Source organism: Eptesicus fuscus, chromosome 21, assembly GCF_027574615.1.
Source record: "Eptesicus fuscus isolate TK198812 chromosome 21, DD_ASM_mEF_20220401, whole genome shotgun sequence".
Taxonomy (NCBI): domain Eukaryota; kingdom Metazoa; phylum Chordata; class Mammalia; order Chiroptera; family Vespertilionidae; genus Eptesicus; species Eptesicus fuscus.
Window position 1 is genome coordinate 24,033,813 of NC_072493.1, and position 15,061 is coordinate 24,048,873.

A 15,061-nucleotide genomic window follows, 5' to 3' on the forward strand; every position below is an offset into this window, starting at 1 on the left:
TGATCTGCCTCACCTGCATGTATGTTATGCATAAAGCAGCTATCAGTTCAATGTGTTCTTAACCTCCCCTCTCCCTGTCTCTACAGTCACACACCTGATGGTCTCAGATATTATACGTTTCCTTCCATCCAAACCTAGTGGCATGTCACACATATTTCATTTTTGAACTGCAAACCCTTAAAGAAAATATAAAGGAAAATGGTAATGAATTTTGCCAAATATGTGCAAATTCATTACCCATGTGAGAGGAAACACGGAACTTTCCAGCTACTCAGAATAAGGGGAACAATCCTGATCTTTGATATGTTACCTGATCAGAAGTTGACCTCCGCTCTGAAATTATATAAAAAGTCATAATACTAGCATTGGCACTGGTTCTGCTATGGCTTATGTAGACACATAATATGGTCCTCTGTAAATCTGTCAGTGTGAAAACACCCACAGATTGCAGGCTCCTGGTGAGAAAGATAGGGATTTGGTTCTCATGTCCTTTAGTTTCCCACAGGTTAGCGAGAGAGTTCAACAGCATAGGATTCTCTTTTAGTCATTTCAACACACTGTTAGAGCAGTAGCTTTAACAATTTAAGCAGGGGCCCTGACCAGACTGGGTCCATGGTTTCTAGATGAAGATGTCTTCATAAACACACTGTGAATATAACAGTCCCCTCAGTGATTCACTCTCTTAAGTGCGTAAAAATGGGAAATCACATTGTGCTTGAAATTTTTTTCCTTCTACAGTAATTCTGCCCTTCAATAGCTCAAGGGCTCATCAAGATTTTAGTCAGGTTCATTGGTGTCTTCTTATCTGTCACAGCTCAGACACCGCAGGCCTCACTGCTTGTGCCTCTCACCACTGGACTGATCAGCAAGTGGTTCCCCGCTCATGCGCCCTGTGATGAAGATGATGTGCTCCTGGAATCTGCAGACCCTGGAGACCAGCAGCACCCAGACACGCTCAGTGCAAATTGCGGTGCTACTCCCAGCCCATACTCCTCTCGAGCTGGAAGGAACCACCAGAGTCCAAACACAACCACAGTTAAGGGCATGGGGACAATCTGCTTGTTTTATAAACATGGACCAGTTAGAGCTCCTAGAGTTTGCACAAGGGAAGACCCAGGGTCTAAATAGGAATGAAATGTCCTAATAGGTGCCTTCCATTCATAATTTTTCTGTCTATAAAGTGAGACACCTGGAGTTAATAGTTCCAAGGGGTGTTCCTGCTTCTGAAATTTCACCTTGCACCCACCTTCACTCTCCACAAGCCAGAAGTTCAGAAATTAAGTTCCTGGTGCAGAAGTGGTAATCTTGCTTCCTTTCAACAGATAGCAGCTTCTCTGATGGCTTATAGAATAGAATTCTTGGGCCTAAAGAATCCTTCATGTGTTTCATAGACACTCTGCGCAGCCACTCAAACCAACAGGTACACTGGCCTGGCCCCAGATGTGGGCTCAGGCTGCCCACCCAGTCAGGTAACAGTTTCTACCGTGACACAGCAGGCCTGTTAGCAGGCAACACATACACAGTTAAAAGACTGTGACAGAAAAGTTTCAGAAAAGCCCAAAAGAAATCACCAAAGCTTCCTTATACTGAAAAATATCTACAACTAAAAAGAAAATGGGAATTGCTCAGGAGTCACAAATTTTCAGGTTATTGAGCTGTAAGTTTAAATAAGAACTCTTCTAGCCCAGCATGAAAGGCTCAGTGGTTGAGCATCAACCTATGAACCAGGAGGTCATGGTTCTATTCCTGATCAGGGCACATGCCCAGGTTGTGGGCTCTATCTTCAGTAGGGGGTTTGTAGGAGGCAGCGATCAATGATTCTCTCTCGTCATTGATGTTTCTATCTTTCTCTCCCTTCCTCTCTGAAATCAATAAGTAATTATTTTTTTTAAAAGAACTCTTCCATATATTTTCAGGTTATTATTCATGATTAAAATTATTGATGAATATATACTATATTTTTAATGGCTTAAAAATGGAAGAGTGTTTCAAAGTTCTTCCAATAACCTGTGTATCTTACAATTAAATAAGTGCCAATTTGTAATAATTACTATTGTATTCATTCATCAATCATTAAGTGTTGATAATTTGGTACTACCCCAGGTACTGTGTGGAATAGAAATGAACAAAATTTAGATCTAACAGTATTAAAACTATTTAACCTTATCAATACATATTTGACAATAATGAAATTGATAAAAAATTATTCTGGAATTTTAGGGACTGCCACCCCTCCGTTAACTGTCTGGTCAGAAGACTGATGTAGAACACCACCAAAGGGGCTCAGGGCGGCCGTGAGCACAGTGACCAGTGTGCACTGTGTCCAAATCTCTGAAAACTATTTTTGGGGCTTTATTATAAAGCTACTTCAGCCCATACTAATAAGAGCCCCTTCAAAGACATCATCATTTCAACTACCCAAATACGAAAATGTATATTTAAGTAATCATTTCATCCAGCTTCTCTCTAACATTATAGTACCCTGCCCAGCCCAAACTGTTGTCCAGCTTTTTCCTGGTCTTTCCCGCCCTGAAACAATCTTGTCTGTTACAACTATAAGGACAAAAGGCCTAATCAAGCCAGCGTTCTTACCCAATCGTCACCAGAGCCTGAAACTCCTTCCTCACTGCTAAGGAGAAACCTAAGAGCTAGTGAGTTCTCAGGTTTTCTGTGCTCACTGGCATCCGGTTCGTTTTGCTTCATATAACAAGCCTCTATTGGGGACCAGAAAGATTCCTAAAAAATTAGAGCCAGCAGCAGGAAATACCGTGGGCCTCTTGTCTGGTCCGAGCCAACTGCCTCAGACGCGGTGACAAACCTGCAGGGTCTCGCTCAGTCCAAGGCTGCCGGTGGGCCGTACTCCTCAACCAGTTGTTTCTGTGACTTTTCTAGGATGTTTTTTACAACCAGGCAACTCCGCTCTGACCTTTAATGGCTTAAATTATATTTTCCACCATTTCTGGTACAGAGGCTTTTCGATAGGATGAATTCCCTGAGCTACATAGGTTCTCCAAGATTTCTGTTGGTGTTTTGGCATGCAATACAGGAACATATTTCCTTGAAGGGAACATCTGTATTAGAAGTGAAGTGATCAGAGTACTCCTTCTGGGAGGCTGACTTGTTCTCCCCAGTGTGACAGACCAATAAAAGTACACTAAAGCTTCCCAGAAATAGAGATATTTACAGCTACAGATAAAGGCATCGTACACGTGCACGCATGGACACACATATCCTACACACATGCCTTACACACACATATACACACCCTACACAAACACACCCCTCTACATACACGCCCTAAACACGCGCACCCTACACAATCATACACACATCCTACACGCATACATATGCACACCCTCCACAAACACAACCCTCCACAAACATGCCCTACACAACACACACACACACACACACACACACACACACACACCCTACACAAATCCCCTACACATACACACATTTTTCTCACCTACTCCAAAAAAGTCCTACATATGAAATGTTGGATACTTCTCATCTCTTCAAGTCTTTTTCCCAGCTGCATTTAGAGGCCTCACTTCATGGGGAAAATTCTGACAGCCCCTGAAATTTACCTTGAAGCAAAGTATAAGGAAGGGCACAAATGCCAAAGAAGTCTAGATAGGTCTAAAAGTTAAAGAATGCCCAAGTTGTTAGTTGTCAGTAATGTTACCTCATCAATACACAATGAGATTAACCTGGATTTATCACTGTGTTGTTTAATACACATGTATCGCATGTGTGGGTGTGGTGTATCCATTATTACAAAGGTAGGCTTATCAGAACACAGAGAATCTCCCTAATTATCAAGTACTCTGACATTGTTTAGCCTATAGACATACAGTATATAAACTTTTTCACATACATCTTAGATGACATTAGATACAACTGTAAAGAGAAAACCGATCAGTACCAAAGTACACATCTAGCTGAACCAGTACTAAACCATTTCATGATTCATGATCTAAGCAGTATAACTAAAACTCCAGTCTTTCAAGATTTCCTCAGTGGCTGGAAACCTCCCTAATACAGAGAAATAATTGAGCCAGAATTCAGTGTTTTAATACATATAATTTTACCTAGCAACAGAGTCTGATACAAAGTGAGTGTTCAACCTACTGGGTTCGAATTCCACATCCTGCATGAACCCTGTATTTAGAAGCAGCACCGTCCCTCTTCCTGGTTCTGCTCCACACCAAAGTGCCTACTGAACGCACACTGTAAAAGGCAGGAAACGGCTCCCACGATTAGTTCCATTTCTGGTACATTTTCATAGCTTCCGTTACCTTACTCCCAACTAAAGTTCCTATGAGCTGGGCAAAGAAAACACCATCATTTCAGTCACAACTGAAAGAGGCAGAGAAGGCAATAAATAGATAAGACAGATTAGAACATAGTTCAAGATCATTAAAAAACTCACTCAATTCCTTGGTGGTAAGAGTGGTGGTGGTGGTGGTGGTGATAATGATGATAGTGGTAGTAATAATGATGATTATGATGAGGGTGATAATGGTGGTGATAGTGATGTGGTAATAATGATGGTGATGATGGTAGTGATGACCATCATAACAACAGTGATGATGATGCCCTAGACAACTGTAGCTACTCTGGAGCTTCAGGGGTCTTGAGAGTTGGGTTCTGGATCCAACCCTGATTTCACCTCCCTCTATAATCCTGGAAAAACTACTATCTACTGTCCCCATGTGTAAAGGGGAATTATACTCACCAAGTTCCTGAATTTGTCTCATTTCCTCTATAGAATACTACCAAAAAGGTATGACATAGGAGAAAGCACATGCCCTGCTCCAGAAAAGGGATATCTGAGTCACTGCAGGCAGATGGCTAGCTCCCTTCGATGTTTTGGGAAGAAAGGTATCATTTAGCTGAAGGTAATTTATACGATGGGGAACCTTTATACATTACATAGAAGTTAAAGGGACCCTGACTTGTTCTTCTTGGTTATGTTTGATCTTTATTAGCAACTTAGTATAACTAAAACAACACATCCATCAGCACCCTCTCAGGAACAGAAGCCTATCCTTGGGTGTTAAAGAGCCCAGTAAGCAGAGGAGCTGCAGACATGGTGCCCAAGAGGAATCGGAGGTCAGCCAGCAGCAGCTGCCAATTATCCAAAAATGGACTGCTTCTGGAGCATTATTTCAAACATGAATGTTTAGGCCCTTTGTTTTCCTAAACTCTCCAAAGAAATGAAATAAATAGAATGCAAAAGAATCTCAGAAATTGTACAAATGTATACTTTAAAAATCTTATTTTTTTAAGCAAAAAAATTTGTAAGACTGTTTTAATAATTCAGTAATTACTTGGGGTGGTGGACACAATACAATATACAAACGATGTATTATGGAATTGTACACCTGAAACCTATATAATTTTATTAAACAATGTTACCCCAATAAATTCAATTAAAAAACATAATTCAATAATTAACAATGTATAATTATGAGAATGTAACAGATTTTATCATTAGCCAAGCTGTCCCAAAAAAGCACACAGTTCATCAATCAATTATGTAAAGTTTCTCGATGTAGATTTTATGCCACACAGGTGGGCTGGTGTCTGCCTGAGGTCACAACACTGACATTGACAGACTAACCCCCAACCCATCAACCTGAACAGGGAAGGTCATTTCAGGGGGTCGTAGCATAAGATTCGCCCAACTATGTGGAAATATATCCATCCTCTAACTGCAGTGGTGCCTCGCCTTAGAATCACCCAACTCCAGTGCAGTCCATGCTTCCTGTGTGCCTCCTGTGCACTTGGGCAGGGCAGGGCAGGGCCTGCCTTAAAGAATTGAGTCAAGGCGTGTTAAGCACAGCAAGGATGCTGAGAGACGCAGGCAATCCCACACCTCATCCTTCTCAATTCAAGATCCTGGCATGGGTATAGCACACTGCCTCTCCAGGAAAATAATCACCATGGGGGCTTGCAGGGCCCACAGCCTCAGCTCTTAAATGCTGGTTGCATCCCCTCTTGGAATCATGCTCCCCATACTGTGAGGGCCCAGGCCACGCAGGGAGCCTATATAGAGGAGAACCGAGGGGCTCAGGCGGATAGCCCAGCTGAGCTCCCAGCTGTAGGCCAGCGCACTCCAGCCCTGGGAGTGAGCCCCCCAGACAGGGCAGCCTGCTGAGCCTCCAGGTGACCTCAGGTGATCCCAGAGACACCACTTGGAGCAGAACAATCACCTGATTTTCCAAATAAACCCAGAGAATCATGAAAGATAATAAATGGTCAGCGTCTTCAGCCTAAGTTTGTTAATACAGCAAGAGGTAACTGAAACTAGTGACAGTTGGTTGTGTAGGGAAGTGTCCTCATGCTTACAAGTTCTATAATAAAGATTTTGGTGTCTGCAACTTACTATCAAATAGTTTAAAACACAACAAACATACATACATCCATACTTACTTATACAAATGTATGGATTTCTGGTTGTTTATACTTTTATATAATTGAATCAGGACTCATTCACGACTGTTTCTAATTCAGGCAGATTTAGAACTAGAATCCTCTGTATTTCAATGCCAATGTCAATTAATGTCTGCAATTTTTATGGACATGGTAACTTCTTGTTCAACCATCATTCCCACTTACATGACTATGTGGAGACAAACCACTTACTCATTTTCACTGGCAACTCAAGTGCTCAAAGCAATCATCAAGAATCGCAGTCACAAAGGCAGTGAATATACTAAAGGCAGTGCCTTGTCCATGTTAACTGCACTTATCCCAGTTGATCTTGCCGGAAATATCTCAATTAACCCAAAAGAGAGGATTCACATCCTTGTTAATGTGATTGAAATGCTCAGCTGGCCTACATGCCCATTCTCTCCTAAAAAATGTTCTTAATTTAAGTATTACATGATGCTCTAATTAAAACAACACATTTCCAATGTCTTATGCAATCTAAACCCCAAGAAAACAATTATCTTTAGAGAAGAGGAAAAAAGTAAAATATTTTTGTTTCAGCTCACTTAAATGAGTTACAGGAGATGTCTGGTTTTGATATGAAGTCATGAGGCTGGAGTTTCATGTCACCAAGTGTGACCTCGGAGCACTCCTGCTTCCACTGTGGTGCCAAAGTCAGGCCCCTGTCCTGTGCTGACTCCACAAAGCCTCCTGCAGAGCAGGGCAAATCTCAAGGTTTCAAAACCACCTTCTCCCTCACCTGTCACACAAATGCAAACTTTAATACCTTATACTGAGGATATTTTTAGAATAAATGTCCTTTCTTTTTGGCCACTTCTTTCCTCCACTACTCAAATTTAACCTAATCTCTCCACTTGCATGTTTAAATTTATAATTGCAATGCAATCTCCTAAACTAAACCAGATTTTTTTGTTGTTTCTCCAAATGATTAGATACTTCCGTAAAATTATTTTGAGTTGGCCAAGTGTTCAATCACATCAAATTAATCAGAACCAAACCATGAACCTCTTGCTATTTAAACTGAGTATCCGAACACTCCCTATAAGAACTTGGGAATTTTTTAACCAAAATTCACCATTTAAATAGAAAAACTGCTATAACAAGCTTATAGTCAACTGTTTGAGTTGCACATGATTTCTGAGAAGCTGGCCTGCACTGTTGATTAATTACATCTGAGCTTGCCCCGTCATCTTTGCTCTCATGGTTTTAAAGTATCACCTGCCAGCGTCCACTCACCTTCCTGAGGGTTAACCTCCTAACCCATAGTTTGCTTCTGCCAGCACCTAGCGACACTGCTAATTAGGATCAAATTTGGATAATAGGTTTGATATTATTTAATTACAGGACATAGTCCTATCCATGTAAATAGAAAGTATATTTCCATACAACATTTTAGTGTATTACTCCAAGTGCACAACACACACCAGCAACGAGTTTGTGAAGCACTACAAACTCCGGTCACAGGTGCTTTAAAAGACTTTGAATTAAGCAGAAATGCTCTGAGGATGTAACATAGTTGTGAGAGTGTTTTAGTGATATCTAGGGGAAAGGTGGGGGTTTGGGATAGGCTGGAATGCACTTTTTCCATTTAGTGCATCAGAGCAGAAAGCCCCCACGCACTGAAGCCTTGCTGTCCAGTGCATTTCCGGAAGAGCAGGGATCTGAGGAGTAAGGATGCCTGGCTGGGGCCAAACTCTGACTCATACCCACGGGTGCTCATCTCTGAGCCTAAAAAGGGCTCCCAGAACAGAATGCACACTATACTTTATTTCACCAGACCCCAGAACATGCAGGCTTCACTATATAGGTGGCTTCTCCTGCCCCGCAGGTGAGGTGGGCCAAGTTCAGAGTGTGCCTTGAGCGACCTCAGGCTCTGCGTGTCCTCCCACCCTACCTGAGGGGAATGCTACCTATTCTTCTCTCCTCCCCTGAAGAAGCTCTCTGGCAAACCGCAGGTGAGAGCACCAGGCCAACCGAGCACCTTCTTGAGCTCACCTAACAGGTGAAGGAATCCACGCCAGGTCCGAGTGCTGATCTGCTGTACTGTTTGTGGGAGGCCCCACTTTTAAGGCTCAAATCCAAATCTCAAAAGTTAAACGGGTTTTCAGAGATCCTCCTGGTTTTCCCAGAAAGAGTTCAACTTTGAAGTAACACTATCTATGTCCACCAAGTGCCTCAGGCTCCTGCTCTCCAGGAGATAGGAGACCTGCACAACCATCAGCCCACACCACAGGCCCCTGCTTCCTAAACAGTTACTCATAGGAAAGGCACTCATTTCAGAAAACAAGTGTTTCCTCTCTCTTCCATAAGATTTGCATCTTTTTGCTTGAATCCCCACTTTCCCCTGAAGAACAGCCAGTGTCATGAAGAACAGAGAACCATCAGGTTGGCTCACCACGGGAGGTGATGGGACTCCTGGACAGTGCAATGCACACCGATATGTGACATGTCTAGAATTCCTGGGCTATGACCAAAGGATTTCCAGTGAAAGGACAGTAGCATGACTGTTACATGAACACAAGGCACAATTAATCAGAATTTAAGGGTTGCTCCCAAAACATATTTTTAACCTCATCATTCTTCATCAGTACTCAAAACTGAGCCAGATTCTATTCATTTAAAAGTGTTTTAATGTCTTGCCAAGGTTAAAATGTCCACATAACTTTATAAGTATTTTCTACGTACAAAGGAGCAAGGCCGAGAAGACATGTTCACCAAAGTTAGCCAGAACTGAACTTTGTGCCTTCACCTTCCAAGCAACTGGACTGAGGAGTGTTCTAGTCATGTTTGACCAAACTCCACTTCCTGGTTCAGGGAAAGGAACACATGCACAGGCTGCCGTGACCAAGATATCCATTCCATCTAATGAGAGTTTGTAAGAAGTGTGACTGCAGTTTTCTCCGAGGAATTAGAACAAGCATCCTCAGTCTTTTCTGACACCAGCAGGACCGAGTTACACGCCAGTCAGGCAGCGCTATGAACCATAATCTGGGATTTTCAATAACACAAACATAATGCCTCATGCCATCCAAGATTCCACTTGCTGACTGTTCCCTAAGATTACTAAAACATATTATATTATGTTTGGCATTTCTTTAACAAATAATTGTAATTCACTTAAAAAAGCTAAGTTTTAATCTAAATTGCTTCACAGTGATGAAGCTCAGATGATCTGCTTTCTTTGGAAGGTTCATTCATGGCCATAATTTTAACAAGAAAAGGAATATTTCCCAATTAATGCTTTAAATATATAGTTTTCTAAAACATGTCTCTAAAATCACATACACACACTAAAAATAAAGGGATGTTCTCTGCCAGACTCTACATGCAGAATTTTGAAGGGTCACAGTCTAGTGACATCACTCAAGAACAAAACAGATCTTACCTTTCTTGGGGGGCTTTTTTGGTTAATTCTCACCCAAGTATATTTTTCCATTGATTTTTAAAAATGTATTTTTATTTATTTCAGAGAGAAAGGATGAGGGAGACATAGAAGCATTAATGATGAGAATCATTGATCGACTGACTCCTATATGCCCCAAACTGGGGATCAAGCCCAAAATCTGAGCATGTGTCCTGACCAGGAATCGAACCATGACCTCCTGGTTCATAGATCAATGCTCAACCACTGAGCCGTGCCGGCTGGCTCCATTGATTTTTAGAGAGAGTGAAAGGGAGGAGGAGAGACAAAGAGAGAGGAACATTGATGTGAGAGACACATCAATTGGTTGCCTCCCACATGCACCCTGACCTGAGTAGGGAATCAAACCTGCAACCGAAGTACACGCCCTTGACCGGAATTGAACCTGGGACCCTTCAGTCTGCAGGCTGATGCTCTATCCACTGAGCCAAACCAGCTAGGGCTAAATCTTACTTTTTTAAGTGTGTAAAGTAAAAACTTATCTCTTCAGAGCCTATTCATCATTCTCACACCCTGCCTGTGTGATCAGTTTGAGGGGGTTTGGCTATATGCACCCACTCTCCCAGAGAGGTAGCCCTGTGGACAATGAGCGTCTATCAGGAGCCAACCAGATACCAGGCTGAGCATGGGTCAGCCTCTGCTTTTGGGGAAGGCGCACCTTCCTGAAGCAGGTCCCATTTCAGTGTCAAATAAACAGAAGCAGAACAAAATAAAGTCTGCCCAAGACGACACACCGACAGAGTGGCAACACTGAGGCAAGACTTGGGCCCCAGTTACAACTCTCCCACCAGATGGTTCTCTTCCAAACAATATTCCACACCAAACAAGGGTCTGAGGAGGTAGCACCATGGGAGTGCACAGATGTGCCAGTGGGCAAGAACCCTGAACAGGTGCTTCACCTCTCACCCCTCACCCCCATCACAGAGCTTACCAGGGGCAAGGGGAGCCTCCTGCCCTAACTTCTCTAACAGAGAGTAAGTGGAAGATGCACGTGCATTAGGTCCAACATGGCTGCAGGGCCCCATGGAGAAAGGCCTCTGTTTCTGGCAGAAGCTGGTTCAACGTCCTAGGCTGCTCCCATCAGGACCTCCCAGTACAGAGCCGCTGCAGCTGACCCTCCAGGATAGGGCTCCTTCTCTCCCCTAGCCTTCCCCACAAGGATGACTGAGTAAGAAAGGAGGCAGTAGCATGCAGTAGTATAAGACGTCACCTACACTCCAATAGTACCTATGATCAGACTGGGGACAAGAGAAATCAGCACAGTTTGAATTCGCTTAATAATATGACTTTTAACAACAGCAGCATCTGGAACAAAGCCATAAACACATGTGAATATCTGGAGGTCCAGCCTCTGGCCCATGCATCCTTCTCCAAGGAGGTGCCCTAGTCCAGAACCCACGACCACAATTAGAGACAGCATCTTAATTTCAACCCTAACAAATTTGGCCATCTGGTTTCCTAGCAAAACAGTAGAGGTGTTGAAGGACGAGGAATGATCACTACAAGAAGATACACATGGCCGAAAACTGAGGGAAGAGAACAGGAAACACATGAACATACCATAGGGCCCAATGTTGCCTCAAACCTGCTTACAGATGCAGCCATCCCTTGAAATGTGGCTTCAGACTACACCTTCAGTTCTCCAGTCTGCAAGTTGGTCATCTTTCCAGATCCTTCTTTCCCATATTTGGGAAGCAATGGACACTGCTGTCCTAACACCCAATGTCTGTAATGGACCAGGCATTCACACACTCTCATTGGACCCACGGTGGACCTGCCAGGTGCCACACCCCTACATGGGACAGGACTAGGATCTCTTGATAATTAATTTGAAGAAAATACATGACTCCAAAAAGGATGGTCCACTGTCAGAACCATATTACACAACTATGTAAATGTAGTATAATAAACACCATGCAACATGAAGACATCAGATCTCTCTCCTGGAAATAATTCACTGCAGACTTAACCATATAAATCCCACCAGCAGCAGCAGGGATCAGCAGAGATCAGCAGAGCACACGTTTCCCTCCCGTCTCCTGCCAGGTAACTAAGGGAGAGGTGCTTTCACAGAAGCTCTGCACTCAGCAACACAAACAAGGCCAGCAATACCCATCTTTGAAGTAGAAACAAGAAAGCTTGTGATAAACATGACCGTATTACAGAAACAGCAGTGGACACGGGTTCGACAGCCCTGGCATCAGGAAAGAAGTATCCCTGCCATCAGCTCCTAAGAGATGCTTAACTGTAAGGATGTTGAGTGTTGTTGCTTAACCAGCCTTAAATTAAACAGCAGTTATACCTACTGAGTAAGAATTTAACTTGAAGCTCATAAAATAGTCAGTGGATCTATGAACTCAAAAAGACATGTAATTTTGTGTATATGATGTCATTTTTACATAATTTTTAAATTACATAAATTTCTTTTTGCACTTCTGTAATTCAGGAGGATTTTCTGTTCCCTAGAGTTGAGATAGCTATTCAACACCTTTTGCCCAAAAAAACTGGTGTGAGCCTGGTGTTGTCAGTCTTGAGTAAATGAAACACCAACACTTACACCAGGACTGGAAACTGGGAGCCCCCTGGAGCATTACGGAGGGAAGATTCTGAGGCTGTGGCAGGCTAAAGGGGAAAGAGCCCTAGGCGCTCAGGGCCTATCCTCTCGTGGGCATGAGAGACCGGGGAGGGACAGGGAAAGTGGAGAGGCAGTCAGACAGAGACTGTGGTGGAGGGAGAAGGTGAGAGATGGGATGACAGGGGCTCCTGCCTTCTGCACTGATGTGTGTCAGCCATATCAGTGGCGTCAAGTTGAGTGGGGTGTTCTGTGTCTTGTGAAACATCATTCTATTTCACAAGTATTTGGTCAATTTAGAAAACAAAGTTGTTATGAGCAGGATAACTTAACAGGAACAAGAACTGGATAGATGATAAAATAACAAAAAACCTTTTCCACAGGGGAAAAAAAGAAAGGATTAGCTAAACATATGTTTAACAGAAATAGGCAGCTTCTTATGAACACATAGTATTTCTTTAAATCAGGAAGCAGAGTTTCCTTTAGAAAAGAAAAAGGTACCAGGTTCCAAAACTCCCTTAGTCACCATCTGCATCAGTCCTGCCTTTACCTAAGTTCTGTCTTTAACTGGAGGTCCCACCAAAGTGACCAACAATGAGCATGGTGGAGATTTTCTAGGCAAAAAAAAAATGCAGATGACTAATTAAATTATTATTTACGTGACACAGGAAGTGATCAGTGCAGTAATTCTACTTATTTTGTAGTGAGGTTGCTAAGAGTCAGTGGGAACTCGGAGGCAGACAGGCTGGAACAGACATAAATCCTCAGTAAATCCGACTGCTCGTGTGAACAGGCCGATGAGGCACGGGCAGGAACTTAGGCGAGGCAGCAGTACTTGGTGAGTGTGCAGAATGGGAGAGCGCAGAAAACACTCTTGTTTGGGGAAGTTTCAGAAGGTGGCTCTTCGGATGTGAACTCTAGGAGTCCTTCCTGAGCTGAAATCGTGGACAGAGCTCACGTGCCTGCTATACCTGTCCACAAAAGCTGGGTTCTCTGCCTTCAAGATGTATTTGGAATGGTGTTGCCTGATTAGACACAGTGACAGGATAGTAACATAATATCAAAACCTGATTATATTTCAAAATCCCTGGTGAAATTTTGCTCAGGAATAGAGACAAAAACAACAGAGAAATCAAGATCAACAGACTTACTTTTCTCGTCAATTGAAGTTCAGCCATATCTTAATTAGGATCAAATTGTCCTCCCCGTATGAATTAAATTGTAAACCATTAAATTGTCAAAAACAAAGAGAAACTACTGACAGGGACCTGTCCTTTCCTGCCCCAGCCCGACACCTCTGGCCCGAACAAGAGAAACACACATTGAAGCTGCTGAGAACCGATTCTACTGCGCCTGGCCCACAACTTTATCACCAAGGCAGCTCAGAGAAACTGTGGATTTTAATTTTGCATTTCTTTGGCTTTTTGGCTCTTTTCCATGGAAGCTATGTTATATTTATATATTAATACTGCTTTAGGACACTGATTAAAACCTCATGTGTATGTTCAAGAAGAAATTTTCAAACCAAGAAACTCCAATTTAAATATTAGTAAGTACAATTCTCCTGAGGCGCTCTGAGGGTTCAAGAGAAAATCCAAGGGCTATAACTATCCTTTCACTTCCTAGTCCAGCAATACATGCTCTCCACGATCGGCTCATGGCAGACATCAGGCACTCATGGTGATAATGGGAAAACAGGTGTTTCAAAGGGGAGCGTGCACTTGGTTTTGAGAATAACAAGTATTATTACCTTGAAGTAAATGAGTTCTGTGTTTATGGTTCACGTTTTATAAAAAAAAAAAAAGATCATACAGAATCTGTCATAATTATTCAAAGGTTGCAAACATCACCTTAATAAAAACTCTTCAAAAGGACATGAAAATTTTATATATAAATGATTTCAGAGAGGCAGGAAGAGGGAGAGAGAGACAGAAATATCAATGACGAGAGAGAATCATTGATTGGCCACCTCCTGTATGCCCCCTACTGGGGATGAAGCCTGTGCCCTGACCGGAAGAACCATGACTTCCTGGTTCATAGGTCAACACTCATCCACTGAGCCATGCCAGCTGGGCAAGGACATGAAAATTTTAATCCCCCGAATTCACCAGCAATTTTGCTAGGTCTTAGAAAGCAAATCACTCCCTAGAAACCCTCACAGTTGGCACACTTTTCTTTGTGCAAACAATTCATATCAAATGTATTCAATGATGGTCTCTGTTACTTTTTGTCCAAGATTAGAAAAAAGGCAGTAGCTGGAGTTTGACAGCAATATCAATGAACAAAACCTACCTTGTTTTAATCTACAGCTACTGTACAAACACAGTGATCAACAACAATCATGTCAATTTACAGAAAACAGTAATAAACAGATGTGAAGTTTCATCAATAAGACAAGAGCTACCTAAAACTCCACAAAGAGGCAGATGCAGCCCAGAGTCCCGCAGTCAATGTGTCCCCATCAGAAGTCCTTAGCCACCAAGTAAAGCTAGTATTTCCCTGGGGCTAACGCAGCTTCACCCTCTGGCTCCTCAACTCCTCACTCCCTCCCTGTGGCAATGCAGTGTCTGGGGATCTACTACAGCAAGCAGCATGGAGTGAGGGTA

General features: G+C 42.7%; 1 protein-coding gene and 1 long non-coding RNA gene across 4 annotated transcripts in view; one reads left to right on the plus strand and one right to left on the minus strand.

Annotated features, from left to right (window-relative positions):
• BANP (BTG3 associated nuclear protein) overlaps window positions 1–15,061 on the minus strand; it is a 121,033-nt gene that overhangs the window by 16,760 nt on the left and 89,212 nt on the right. The gene's annotated exons all lie outside the window — the stretch shown is intronic.
• LOC129147663 (uncharacterized) lies at window positions 4,672–5,247 on the plus strand. The gene is made up of 2 exons (XR_008554941.1): window positions 4,672–4,904; window positions 4,995–5,247. It is a non-coding gene; the product is annotated as an uncharacterized LOC129147663 (long non-coding RNA).